Consider the following 14,768-nt stretch of genomic DNA (forward strand, 5'->3'; position numbering starts at 1 on the left):
AAAAGTCAGGGAAAATAATGGAAACTTCTATACTGAATAATCTCAGTGGGGCTCAGAAAGCGCTTTTCAAAACTCAGGGCTTTTTTTGTTTTTTTGTTTTTTTCTGGGTAAAATATATTTATTGTTACTAAACGTACAAATACAAATAGCCATCCCTAAAAAAAATTTAAATTATTTAATACTTTGGAAGTAATAATGATTAAATAAATAAATTAGTCAAAAAGCAATTAACATAATTTCAAACATCAGGGGCCGTTACACCATTTAGACGTCCAGTAAAATACTTGGGTGTAAGATTACACCAACCAAAACTACAACCAGGCACAACTACATCCAGCGTAGATGATTCACAATGATTAAAAACTTTGCTATTAATAAAGAACCTCATTGTTAATGTCATAATAACAAGTGAAGACACTGCACCATCTGATTTCAATGCGTAAATGTTACCTAACATTGTTTTTATATCTGAACACTCCGTACATTTTTACAAATTAAACATGTAAATGGTTATTTATTAAGTCAGGAATTTTTCAGTGTTCTTTCTGAAAGTTATGTGCATACAACTTAATTCACCTTGTATCCCAAGGGTTATGTAATTATGTTATGTAAATGCTTGCTGTGAATGGACTTAAAGACGTGAAATATTATTTCCAAACATACTGTCCCTCTGAGGAAGAGAATGCATGATATACAGTTTCTGCTTATAATCTCAGATAAATCAATATTACCTTCATTATTACATACAGAAATGTTGTTAATAATAATAATACATTCATTTTTGTCTAACACCTTTCAAGAATCCAAGGTCGCTTCACAAAATAATACAAACAGTTGACAAAGAGACAAAGCAATCTGCTTATTATAACAATCAAACAAGCAGAAGAGCAGATGGAGACAACAGATAACTACAAATAATTAACATGTGAAGTTATAGATTCAGAAAACATAAATTTCGATAAAGTAAACATGTAGCATAAATACTGAAAAAGTGGAAGATGGAGAAGCAGAGAGGAAAATAATTATGTATGGTGAATATATGAGTTTTAAGTTGAGATTTAAAGGTCTGGAGGTAAGGGGTAGCACGAGGGGTCAGCTTATTCTATAGCTTAGGGACTATAACACTAAAAGCCCTTCCACCCACAGTAGAGAGTTTATACTTGGGTACAACAAGCAAATTTTCATTGCTAGATCGAAATCTCTGGGCAGGAACATATGGTTGCCCTAACTCAGCAAGATATTGAGGTGCGGGGCCATGACAGGCTTTATAAACTAAGACTAAAAGTTTAAACTGGATGCGATTGTCCACAGGAAGCCAGTGAAGTTGGTAAAGGATGGGAGTGATATGATATAAATGGAGGCTATACAATTTGAAGGCGATGTATAGCTTTGGTGGGTAAGCCGCTATATAAGGAGTTACAGTAGTAAAATCTGGAGGTTATAAAAGCGTGGATAACAGTTTCAGCATCTCCAAAGGATAAGAGAGGGGTATATACAAACAATATTCCGCAAGTGGAAGAAGTATGATTTAACAATCTGACCGATGTGTGAGTCAACAAAACTCCCAGATTCCGCACAGTTTTTGAAGGCCTAATCTGGACACTATCAATAGCAATGAAAATGTCATGCTGGGGTAAACTCTGTGATTTAGGGCCAATCAACAGGATTTCACTGTCGCCAGCATTAAGTTGTAAGAAGTTATCAGACATCCATGTTTTAAGTTCCTGAAGGCAAGAGATAACAGACGTGGGTGGACAAGCGGAGTTAGGTTTAACCGTGAAATAAATTGGAATATCATCAGCGAAACTATGAAAGTTGAGACCATGCCGTCTGATGATCTGTCCTAGTGGCGGCACAAAAATGAGAAATAAAAGAGGACCAAGTATGAACCTTGAGGTACACCATGAGAAATATTGACGGTACGGGATCGATTCTCACCTATCCTAACAAATTGCTGTCTATCCGATAGATATAAGGTTAACCACTGAAGAGCAGCACCAGTGATAGCTATTGCAGAAAGTTGAGACAGTTTGGTCAGTTACATCTGCCAGCAGTGTGTATTCGGCACACATTTCTCACTTATCCTGCGCAAATTAACCATAAACATTACAGATTTAGTCTCAGATGTGCAATACTTAAATAGTGCAACAGGTATTAATTCCATACAGGACTTAAGGTGTATTTTACATCCAGTCTAGTTTTACAACTCAGTGTACGTCCAGCTGGTGCAACCGAACTCTTGTTTGTAAATCATCAGAAGAAGCATTAATCTGATCCTGTTCATGTTCTCCAGGTGTGTTTGGTGAATCAGTGTCAGTGATGGAGGGAGATTCTGTCTCTCTAAACACTGATCTTACTGAAATACCTGAAGAGGAAGACATTCTGTGGAAATATGGAGCTGAAAACTCTCTGATAGCTAAAATCAGCATTGAGACCCGAGTCTCCTCCACATATGATGATGTTCCTGATGGGAGATTCAGAGACAGACTGAAGCTGGACGATAAAACTGGATCTCTGACCATCACAAATACCAGAACTGAACATGCTGGAGATTATAAACTAGAGATAAGGGGAATGAAACGATCATCAAAAACATTCAGTGTTTCTGTCTATGGTGAGTAGAGCTCATATGTCTCGTCCTTCACAACTGAAACACTGAGTTTTTAATCGGCCCCATTCAGCACCTCACTGTAACAGATTTTTGCTTTTCTGGTGGACATAATTTGTTTTTGGTAATCAACATTATGCCAAAAATACATCAGATTGAGCTTAACTTGTAGTTAACTTTGAATATTTCTTAAAATGTTTACATACTGAAATGTTTAATCATTTTATTGTTTTCTGTGACTCGCTGATTGTCAACACACTACACCGAAAGATTGTTTAGATTTACCCACATCTCTCTTTATTCTGTCATGTTTTCCAGCTTGTCTTCCTGTTCCTGTCATCATCAGTAACTCTTCACAATGTTCTTCATTATCATCATCAAATTGTTCACTGGTGTGTTCATCAGTGTTGAATGTGTGTGATGCGACTCTCTCCTGGTACGCAGGAATCAGTGTATTGTCCAGCATCAGTGTGTGTGATCTCAGCATCAGTCTCTCTCTACCTCTGGAGGTGGAATATCAGGATAAAAACACCTACAGCTGTGTGCTGAACAATCCCATCAGCAACCAGACCACACATCTGGACATCAACACACTCTGTCACACATGTGCAGGTACCACAGCACTGATGATATATGTGTGTGTTTACTGACCTGATCTCTGTCTTCTGTTGTAGATCACACACATTCACTCACACTAATGACTGTCTCTCTTTTCCTCTCCTTCAGTTCCTCCAGTCTCAGTGTCTCTGATAGTGTTGATCTCTGCTGGATCTCTGATGATTGTTGTTATAGTCGTGATCTTCTGCATCTGCAAGAAATGTAGAAAAACAGGTCAGGAGTATAAGCAATTCATCTGTGCACATCTTTTTTTTTTTAAATATATTTTTAAGACACACTCACAAAAAACATTTCAATTAAAAAAAAAAATATTAATAACTGTCATTGTAAACCTAACTGTGCTTATTGTAAATGCAGTTGAGACCCAGGAGGAAGACAGAACTGGTTCAGCATTGAGTAAACCAACAACACGACAGAAGGTAAGAAGTAGTTGCAGTCAGTTAGTGTGATTGAAGTTTGTTGATTGAAGTTTGCAGCATCAGACGGTCAGTGAACAGACGTTTGTGGTTTATCGACTCACCCGTCATCATTACCTTCTGCAGAGAGCAGATCAAAAGCCTATGAAGGCTAAACGGTTTGCAGCTCAGTGTAAGTTTTTCCATTTTGCAGGGCTATTTAAATTCTACAGACCTAAAAATAAACCATTAGTAGATCACAATCAAAATATATTATCACATAGAAAATGTTTTTAAAATGTAGGCCTATCAAAAAATTATTGATTTGTTTTTCAATAGTCATTGATCAATTATTACATTAAAGTGTTAGTTCATCCCCGCCTAATACACACATTAAAACATACAGCAGCGATCGTTAAAGGGTTATTAGTTGAAAAAAAAAAAAAAAATCCTGTCATCGTTGCAAACACAAAATGAAGATTTTTTTTTTAATTGAAATCCGAGAGATTTCTGTCCCTCCATAGACAGCTACACAACTACCACTTTCATCCCCCAGAAAGGTAGTGAAGACATCATTAAAGTAATCCATGTGACTCCAGTGCTTTAACCTCAGTTTAATGAAGCGATACAAGTGTTTTGTTAGCAAAAAAAAAAAAAAAAAAAGTGCATCTGGGATTAATATTTTGTAAATATATATATATATATATTTTTTTTTTTTTGTGATGAACTCAAACCCTGAATTAACCCTATAAACAATACATGTAATCCATTAAAAACGTTACAGTCTTGAAACCATGACCAGTCTCTGTCAGTCTCGTCTCTACACCGGTGTATCGTTTGACTGAACTAGAGTTGCATCATTACACGTCTTTAGTTTATGGACAAACCATTTCTATTTCTGTTTTTGCTCGTCATGTGATCTCTGGCCTAAATGATCTTTTGTTTAAAATCACATGTTGTAGGCTGTGTGGTTTGTTATTTTTAAATAGCCTAACCCATACAAAAGCAGCTTTTATACATTAGAATTGTAGAGAAAGTAGAACAGAGTTGTTACTCATGTTGTGTTTAAGTCAGTCCTCGATCTGCAGCGTCTCTGCGGTTCATCATTATCTGAGGTGAGATGCAGCTTTAGCAGATATTGGTTGCTTTGTAGACGTGATGCAACAAGTGTCTTTGCTGTTGCTGTTGTGTGAAAGCAGTCATTCTCAGCACAGGCTGTCATCACAATCCTGCAGAACTTAAACTGTTTGATGATTTAACGGTTTGAAAAGTCATGATTGATGTCATTTCCTCTTGTTGCTTCATGTTAGCATCTGATCTGTACAGTAGTTTTTTCAAAACAAAACAAAAGATTAATCTTTGCACAGTTAGTCTTTTATTAATTTTCTATTGTATCAGCAATGTTCCTGATTGAGTATATTTTCCCTTGCAGAAATCAAAGACTGATGCTGTGTATGAAAATATTCCCAAAAAACGATGATCAAATACGCTCCCATATGCAAGTTTTTATTGTATTGTTTAGTTTCATTATTAGTTTCAATGAGTGGTGCTCTAATATAGCATTCAGAAACTCAACTAAAATTTTCTATTTGTATATTGCCATAATGGAAATGTATCTAACTTTCATTATTAAAAATTGATCCTGACCCCTCACTCTGTTTGGTTTGTCTAATAATAGTTTTTTTTTTTGTTTTTTTTTTTTTACAATATCACACAGAGACTATAGGCTGGATATTTTGATAAATGTAACAAGCACAAATCACATCTCTCTAATAATAGCAGCACTAATAGTCGAGACACCAGACACTCCATTTAAACAAACTCAATTTAACATAGATTAAATAAACATGTCATATTATCATCTTATTGTATGCTGTGCCAGTACATCTAGTGATAGCCATTCCTTCATGATAGTAGTAAACCACAGCAGTTCCTGCCACCAGCTCATGACCTGAAGACAGACCTGATACACCGTTTTACTGGTCATCACATTTATAATGTGAACTTATAAATGGCGCCATCTGTTGGTCTTTAAGAGAAACAGCTGCTAAAACATCATCATAGCTCTGTCCAGGAGGAACTGTCAAATGCGGCTTGTGTTTGTTAGTGACGCTCGGCCACTGTCTTTCTAACTCTGCTGCTGCATCCAAAGTCGAAGGCTCTTTCAAATGCGTCCTTCGTTTCCCGTAAAATGAAGGATATACAAACGGATCCTTTGTGGCCTAGCCTACCCCAGAATTCATTGTGCATTTGTTTGAGCGTAATTGCCGAATTACACTTTTAAACTTAAATATTGGCTCTCAACATAGGCCTACTCAAATATCTAATGATACAAATGTAAAAAAAAAAAAAAAAAAAAAAAAAAAAAAACTTTAAACTGGTTCAAATGTTGACTTATATCTTACTAAGATTATAAATACTTTATACTCTTTATTGTATACAGAAATTGACTAAGGTGAACATTTTTTAGACAGTTGTGAACCCTGTTTTATTTTGTTCAGACAGTTTAAAACTTTAAAAAAGTCCAGTACAAAGATACTGTCTCTCATCAATTGCAGCATAATAATAAAAAATAAAAAATAAATTCTGGAAAAATTGCTTTAAATAATCAATTATCATACATCATACTTCCTACTGTATGTGGACTATAACATAGACAACAACAACAAAAAATACCACAAAGTATTTTTTTTGCTGTGATATTTTTGTGTAGCCTAATATTATGTAAAAAAATATTTCTATCACCATGCCCTGCTATTTTTTACCAATGACAGAAATAAGTGGTTAGCAAAATACAGTAGGCTATGAGAGAGCATTACTGTTACTATACCGCTTTTAAATGGTAGCAAATAAATGTTTCCATTAAATGAAAACCACTTTGCATGTGTAATAGAAGGGGTTTAATAACAGTACCGACTGCTTGTTATAATGGTTATTAAAAATATTCTAAGATGGTTGTCATATTACAGTTCTGTTGTGTTTATTTAAATCCCTTTTCCCACAGGTTTTTCAGCCAATAGTTACTAAATCAGACTTATCACTGAAATATTGTGGAAAATGTTTCCCGTTTATTTTGTTCTGGTTATTATATCTTGTGATGTTTTTTTTTATTTTTTATTTTTTACAGAGAGTTAAAGAGGAAGATTATGTGGACTATATGGAATAACCAGACCACTGGCCGTTGATTTCACTTTGGGAATCTCCTACAACATCCTCACAGTCTGACATGGAGACAAGCATGATATAAAACGTATCGGTTACCTAATGTAACCTCTGTTCTCTCTAGAAGAGGTTCTCTCGTATTGCGTAAGTAGCTTACGCTGCGGGAAAAGTCATCTTTCTCGAGATATGAAGCCAAAAAATTATCCTTAATTTTTATAATCTTGTCAACGCAGTGCAGCAGCACGCAGACCTAGAGCAGGCTAACTAGCGTGCTCATTGGCTGCCCTGCCGCAACTGCAGCAGCCTACCAGTGAGCCTGGCGTGACGTCACGCCCAATGGGAGCGCTCAGCGCCCCCACGCGTCACGGGCCGTAAGAGGGGCGTGTCTTAGCTTATAAAAGGAGGCTCGGGGGCTGCTTTCTCTGGTTTTTGTCGCTTGAAGCGAATGAGCTCGTGGCGCGAGCACGGCAGGTTACGCAATACTCGTTCCCTCTTCTAGAGAGAACAGAGGTTACGTTAGGTAACCGATACGTTCTCTTACGAGAGGTTCTCTCGTATTGCGTAAGTAGCTTACGCTGCGGGAACTCCCTTGTCAACGCCGTGCGTGCCCAGCATCCACTGAATGAGTCCCAGGGAAGTCCGGGGAACACAAAGAGTGTGAGCCAGGCGGCCAATATGATGGCTAGCGCGAGTACACAAGCACACAATAGGGCATACAGAGCGGCGCGGCCGGTCTGACTGACAAACCCTTGTATGGTACAGCTCAACCAGGAGAGCTAAATCAACAGCAGTAGCCCGCGCACAGAAGTGGGCCGGCCTACGCGAGATTTAGACTGATAAAAGTTTAGCCTGCAGGGCGGGAACTTCCAGATTGTAAAATCTAACAAATGTAGAGGGGGGAGGCCCAGCCCGCCGCCGTACAAATGTCATGAATGGAAATTCCACTAGACCAAGCCCACGACGAGGCCATGCCTCTAGTAGAGTGGGCCCTGATGCCCAGGGGGCACTGCAGGTCTTTAGACGCATAAGCAGCTGCGATAGCGTCCACTATCCATCTGGACAGACTGTGTTTCGAGGCGGCGAGACCCTTAGTGCGCCCACCATAATGTAATATCTCAGTGCTCTGACAGGGCAAAGGAGGTTACTGTCAACCTCGCTGCCGGTTGCCGGCAAAGCTGAGAGAGAAATGACCTGTGCTCTGAAGGGTGTGTCCAAAACTTTGGGGACGTAACCATGCCTTGGTCTGAGAATGACTTTAGAGTCATTAGGTCCGAACTCCAGGCATGAGGCGTTAACTGATAACGCATGAAGGTCACCCACACATTTGACTGAAGACAGAGCTATCAGAAAAACGGTTTTGAGCGTAAGGTATTTCATATCCACAGTTTCCATGGGTTCAAAGGGATGCGCTTTCATGGCCTCTAAGACCAGGGAAAGATCCCAAATAGGAACCGAAGGGGGTCGCGGGGGGTTCATCCTCCTAGCTCCTCTCAGGAAGCGGATGATGTATTCGTTTCTCCCTAATGCGCGGCCCAGCGCCGAGTCGGCGAAAGCTGAGATGGCCGCAACATATACTTTGAGCGTGGATGGGGACCTGCCCAAGTCCAGCAGCTCTTGGAGGAAACAAAGCACACGTGACACCCCACATGCTTGTGGATCCAGCCCTTTGGCGGTGCACCATTTATTAAACACAGACCATTTAGACGCGTAGAGCCGCCTCGTAGAGGGAGCTCTAGACTGTGTGATCGTGTTCACAACCCCTGTTGGCAAGTCAACGGGTATCCGTTGAGAGTCCATGCATGCAGAGACCAGCGCTCTGGATGAGGATGCAAGATCGAGCCGCGGGCTTGAGAGAGAAGGTCTCTTCTCACCGGTATCGGCCAGGGAGCTGTGTCTGCCAGCCGTATTAAATCCGGGAACCATGTCTGATTCTCCCAATACGGGGCTATGAGGAGCACCATGTGGCGCGCTTCCCTGATTCTCCTGATGACTTGTGGCAACAGAGAGACCGGGGGAAAAGCGTATAGCGGGCCACTGTGTCCGCTTTATGAGAGTGCGCTCTGAGCGCGTTACCATGGGGATAGTGTTTGTGTGTAGTGGTGAGCACATTTTCTACACTTATGACACCTTCGGCCAGAGCCGGAATGTTTGTGAGCTTTGGAGGATCTGCAACCCGGGGTAACTGTGTAACCGAGCGGGCAGTGGGTAGGTGTGGGCACAGAATTGTGGGCACATTCTCTACGCTTAGCACTCGAGCGGCGCATGAGAGTGCGCTCAGTGAGCGTTACCGGGGAGACCGTGTTTGTGTGTAGCAGTGAGCACGTGGGAGTGGGCACATATTCTACACTTATAACACCATTGGCGTTATAGGAAACTGATAGAGCGAAATGCTTTGATGGCTCATATGTTTAGACGCTCATAAATACTCAAGCACCATCCTGTGAGCGGGAGGGTGCGAGATGCGGGTTCACTTTCTGTATGTAAGAAAGCTGGCCGCGAGCTCGGGGAAGCCAGCAGAAACAAATATTTATTTGCCGCTAGAGTCGGATTCGAACTCTGGTCTCCCGCGCGGAAGCCTAATGTTCTGCCACTGAGCCACAGGGGCACACATAAGCTCTCAATTAGCGCGAGCATATGACAGAGCGTCGTGTTTCGTTTCGGCGTTTGTTTGCAGGCGCGCGTGTATTAAACAGGCTCGTTTACTGCAGTATTAGTATTTCCAGCCGCCTGAACTTAGAGGGGACTGAGAAATATGTCAGGAATGGAGGTTAGTCCGACCTGGGTGGGGCTTCCTCTTTTCGCCGGTGCTCGTGACGTCCGCTCTGATATCCCTTGAGAACGGCGCGGTTGCTCGGAGAGAGAGCGGGAAGATGTCATGCTGTGCTGTGACATCGTTAGTTTGCAGACGTGCGTGTATAAAAACATGCTCGTTTACTGCAACATAGATATTTCTAGTCGCCTGAGCTTAGGAGGGGACTGAGAAATGGAGGTGGCCGGTAGGTGACGCGCGCGACCGAGACGCAGGGTAGCTTTCTTATAACGTAAAGGAAGCCAGCCCGTGACCGCCTACTTCTGACATCCCTTGTGAGCGGCGCGTTTGCGCGGCTCGAACAGAGGGGGAGAGCGCAGGAAGGGGCGAGCGTCGTCATGTTTTGCGTAGCGTTAGTTTGCAGGCGTGCGTGCATAAAAACAGGCTCTTTACTGCAATATATGTATTTCCAGTCGCCTGAGCTTAGGAGGGGACTGAGAATATGTCAGGAATGGAGGTTAGTCCGACCTGGGTGGGGCTAACACTCTTCTCTCCTTTAGCCAGTGACGGGGGGGTAGCTTTCTTGTAATGTAAAGGAAGCTATAGCCCGAGACCGTCCGTTTCTGACATCCCTTGTGAGCGGCGCCGTTTGCGCGGCTTGACAGAGGGGTCTGAAGCAAGCAGAGAGCAGCTGTCAGCGGCGTCATCTGCTTCGTCCCCTGAGGCGACGGCAGTGCGGGCAATGGCCGGCCGCTGCGCGTCGGTGAAGGGCGGGGGAGAAGGAGAGAGCGAGGCTCGCGGGAGGGGCTCCGGCGAGCGCTCAGCTGTCATACCCGGCTCGCTGTTCGCAGCCGCCCGGGTAGAAGCCCAGGCAGAGAGCGCAGATCACAAGGCGGTCTCCGTCGCTGAGCGTGGCTCTGCACGAGCCACAGGATGAGCGAGGCATTTGAAACAACGCCTCGCGCTCTTTTAGATGCAAAGTGTGTCGCGGGGCGAGCACACAACACACACACATAGAGCAAATAAAGGATATATTCGCCGGATAGCAAAGCAGGCAGGGAAAGCTAAAGGCGGCCGGCTTCCTCAGTCTGAGATCCTCGGCGTGCTGGTCGCTTGTTTCGACGGCGGCTTCCTCAGAGTCCAGCGATGCGGAGAGCTTCGCTGAAGAGACAAAAACCAGAGAAAGCAGCCCCCGAGCCTCCTTTTATAAGCTAAGCCACGCCCCTCTTACGGGCCGTGACGCGTGGGGGCGCTGAGCGCTCCCATTGGGCGTGACGTCACGCCAGGCTCACTGGTAGGCTGCTGCAGTTGCGGCAGGGCAGCCAATGAGCACGCTAGTTAGCCTGCTCTAGGTCTGCGTGCTGCTGCACTGCGTTGACAAGATTATAAAAATTAAGGATAATTTTTTGGCTTCATATCTCGAGAAAGATGACTTTTCCCGCAGCGTAAGCTACTTACGCAATACGAGAGAACCTCTCGTAAGAGAACTGATGTTTATTTTCAGCATGTTTCAATGTTCTAGTTTGAATGATAGTGGACATACAGCAGGGTCATTATTGGGACGTTCAATTGAGATATTTAGAGATGGGCTGATGAAATGAAATGGTCCCTGAAAATCTTCAAAAGTAGTTGCTCTGTAGGAGTTCTAACAGTTATCTGTATATATCTAGTGCAAAACAGCTGCAATCTCATCTATATGCCTTTTTTATTTCTGTACACAAATGTGGTTTCATCGGTTGGGTGGACAAACGGTTTCTGCATGATGGCATTAATGTAAGTTTGTGGTTGATGTCAGTTGTGAGTGTGTATTTCAGGAGACAGTAGTGTGTCTCAAATGATTTAAGATCCTCCAAAAAATATGTGACTATGAAACATCTAATATAATACTATAAATGAATGGTGTAAATGTAGAAATACACTTTTCTGCCCACACAATGATGAAATTACAAGCTTTTACAGTAGGAGCTAATTGACCAAGTTAACCTTTAATCCAATATAATGAACATGCTATATATAAAGCTTTTAAAATTACATTTGATTAGACATTTAACAGTTGAACCGCTTGTTAGCTTGAGTAATAGTTAAAGATTGAGTGTTGAATGTACAAAAACACAATGATCTCTAAAATCATGACAATTTCACAGATTTCAGCAGTTATCAGACGGTGTTTAATGGCATCTATCACATGAACAGAGATCTTTTAAGTTAATGTCCATTGATAGAAAATGTGTTTACAGGCTTAAGTTTAAAGGAGAAGTTCACTTTTAAAAAAACTTTTGCTGATAATTTACTCACCCCCATGTCATCCAAGATGTCCATGTCTTTCTTTCTTCAGTCGAAAAGAAATTAAGGTTTTTGATGAAAACATTCCAGGATTTTTTCACATATTATGGATTCCATTGGGACCCAAACGGTTCAAGGTCCAAATGACAGTTTCATTGCCGCTTCAAAGGGCTTTAAACGATACCAGACGATGAATAAGGGTCTTATCTAGCGAAACGATCGGTCATTTCAAAAATAAAATAAAAAGTTGACGTTTTATAAGCACAAATGTTCGGCTTGCTCTGTTCTGTGATGCGCGTTCGTGACGTCACGTAATACGCAATTACGTTGAAAAGGTCACGCTTGAAAAATTGAAGAAAATGTTCTTTTTGGCTTTTTAATATTAAAACACTCAGGATGCGCACACGAAATGGGCATTTTAAACGATAAACTGACACAAATACATTTGAAAATGTTTATATGGTCCTCCTTCCGCACATTTGTAAACACATCAAACTTGACCTTTTCAACGTAATTGCGTATTACGTGACGTCACGAACGCGCATCACAGAACAGAGCAAGGCGAACATTTGTGCTTATAAAACGTCAACTTTTTATTTTATTTTTGAAATGACCGATCGTTTCGCTAGATAAGACCCTTATTCATCGTCTGGTATCGTTTAAAGCCCTTTGAAGCGGCAATGAAACTGTCATTTGGACCTTGAACCGTTTGGGTCCCAATGGAATCCATAATATGTGGAAAAATCCTGGAATGTTTTCATCAAAAACCTTAATTTCTTTTCGACTGAAGAAAGAAAGACATGGACATCTTGGATGACATGGGGGTGAGTAAATTATCAGCAAAAGTTTTTTCAAAAGTGAACTTCTCCTTTAAGGCACTTTCTTTCTTGGCTAATGCAACATTTAAGAAAAGAAAACAAAAAATACATATCTTTATATACATTCATATATATATATATATATATATTATATATAAGTGCAGGTGATCATTTCCATCACATAGTGATATACTCTACAATACAAACACATCAAGGAAACATAATTACATAATAAAACCACACAACCAAAAATGAAAGAATTGAAACAGACAAAATGGAGGTAAATAGAGGGATAATGTTGCAGTATTCTTGAACGCCCCACAGGTCTCCATCATCCTCACATCAAATACAATAACTTCACTGTAAAAAACTAATACTTACACAAGGCAGAATGATACACTTTACAGATTTTTTTTGTAACAAAGAAAATTTCACTTTTACAATTTTCAACAGTGAAAACATGAAACAATAATGTTTTTCCATGCATGAACACTGTTCAGATGCGTGTGCAGCAGCCATTAACAGTAGTGGAATATAATGTTTTATATTACATTACAAAGACAGCTGTAGCTGCTTCCATTCACAATACACAGTATCTTTCAGTGCAGTTTGTACAGGTTCACTTCCTGAGATTCAGAGTCAAGGACACAATGGTAATATTTCACGGATCAACTCTTGCTGGATTTGAACTGCCTTTTTTAACCAAACGTTGTTAACCAGACATTCAAGCATCAGTGTGGAGTTTGAAATGTTTAATATCAAGTATTCCCAGTAAAAAAACACCAGTTTAGAGTTAACAAAGCTGGTTGAACAAGGGATGTCTGTTAGTTAAATGAGTTGTTCAGTATCAAAACTCAACATACTTGTGTTTTCAGCATAGATGTTTCTCTGTCCCAGCAAACAAAATATGTTCTAAGTTATGAAAACATTTTTTTTTTTTTTTACATATTCTCAGAATATTAAAAATGTCCAGCGTTTTTAAAAATGTTTAAAAAAAAAATGTATTGATTATTTGAATGTTGAAGACTGTTCTGTACCATTTTATCATTCAACATTATAAGAATGTTACTTTTGGATTTTCTCTGAACATTCCGAAACAAATAGCAACATAAAAAAAAAAGAAAAAAAAGTTAGACAAACATCCAACTAAATCATTTCAGAAAACCAAAATGTTTCATTAACAATGTATAAAAAATTTTGTGCTAACATTGAGTACAATTATTCTATTACTGTAACAGGAATAACCCTGAGATAACCTTTCCAGAACATTAGCAGAGTTCTGAGATTAACATTCCCTGATAGTGTAGCCTAGATGACAATGCTAAAACTGTAAACATTTAACATTATATCAGGCATTCTACAGTGTCAATAGTACAGACTTAATTGTCTTATAGTCTGTGAAGAGCACTCGCAAAGCTTGATTATCTTCTCAGTTAGCTTATGCATGTTTATGTCTTGCATCTTATGAACTGGTGATGGATGAGAATGAATATCTAGTAAACCTTAGCTCTTCTATGCTTTTCTTCTCCTTCTTTTTTTTTTTTGGTTTGTTATCGAGGCAGAAGTTTTGTTCTGAAAACATATGTCAAGGACCCTTTGCACATTTCCACGGTCCTCAGAAAATTCCAACAGAGGAAAATAATATGGTAACCTGACACTATTTTTTGCTGCCAGTAATGAGAATTTCAACTGATCTTCTTCCATTTCCTTTTGCCTAATTTTCTCATTTCTCTTCATGTTCATTTTTATTGACACTATAAAAATAATAATGTTACTCTGGAAACTAATAATCAACTCATCGGTGCAGTCTCTGTCTCCATATGGGACGTCCCATTAGCAACACCCTCCTGTGGACTGCCAGTGTGATTAAGGGCCGTTTCTTATGTGACACCATTCTCCTGAAAAGAAGAAGTAGATTCACAGAAGGTAAAACAAATGTTCAGGATTGATGATTCATTTACACACACAAAGAAAAGTGTTTTTCCCTCTGATGTTTAGTGAATGTAAAGACCCCTGTTCTTCATTCGAGCAGCGCTCTCTTAAATACATCAATAAGAATTGGTGTTTCTATGTGATAATTTCTGAATGAAACCACACATACATTCACACAGAAAACACAAACAAATACACACTAC

General features: G+C 40.3%; 2 protein-coding genes and 1 long non-coding RNA gene across 4 annotated transcripts in view; 2 read left to right on the forward strand and 1 right to left on the reverse strand.

The window, feature by feature from the left end:
- The window catches only part of LOC309475963 (uncharacterized protein), a 195,660-nt gene that overhangs the window by 56,264 nt on the left and 124,628 nt on the right, over window positions 1-14,768 (reverse strand). The window lies entirely within an intron of this gene.
- The window catches only part of LOC309476165 (uncharacterized protein), a 69,724-nt gene that overhangs the window by 1,834 nt on the left and 53,122 nt on the right, over window positions 1-14,768 (forward strand). The window lies entirely within an intron of this gene.
- LOC309476386 lies at window positions 795-11,770 on the forward strand. Its single transcript, XR_014198092.1, has 4 exons — window positions 795-3,439; window positions 3,584-3,645; window positions 6,749-6,887; window positions 11,037-11,770. It is a non-coding gene; the product is annotated as an uncharacterized lncRNA (long non-coding RNA).

Source organism: Leuciscus leuciscus (genome assembly GCF_965113295.1).
Source record: "Leuciscus leuciscus genome assembly, chromosome: 15".
NCBI lineage: Eukaryota > Metazoa > Chordata > Actinopteri > Cypriniformes > Leuciscidae > Leuciscus > Leuciscus leuciscus.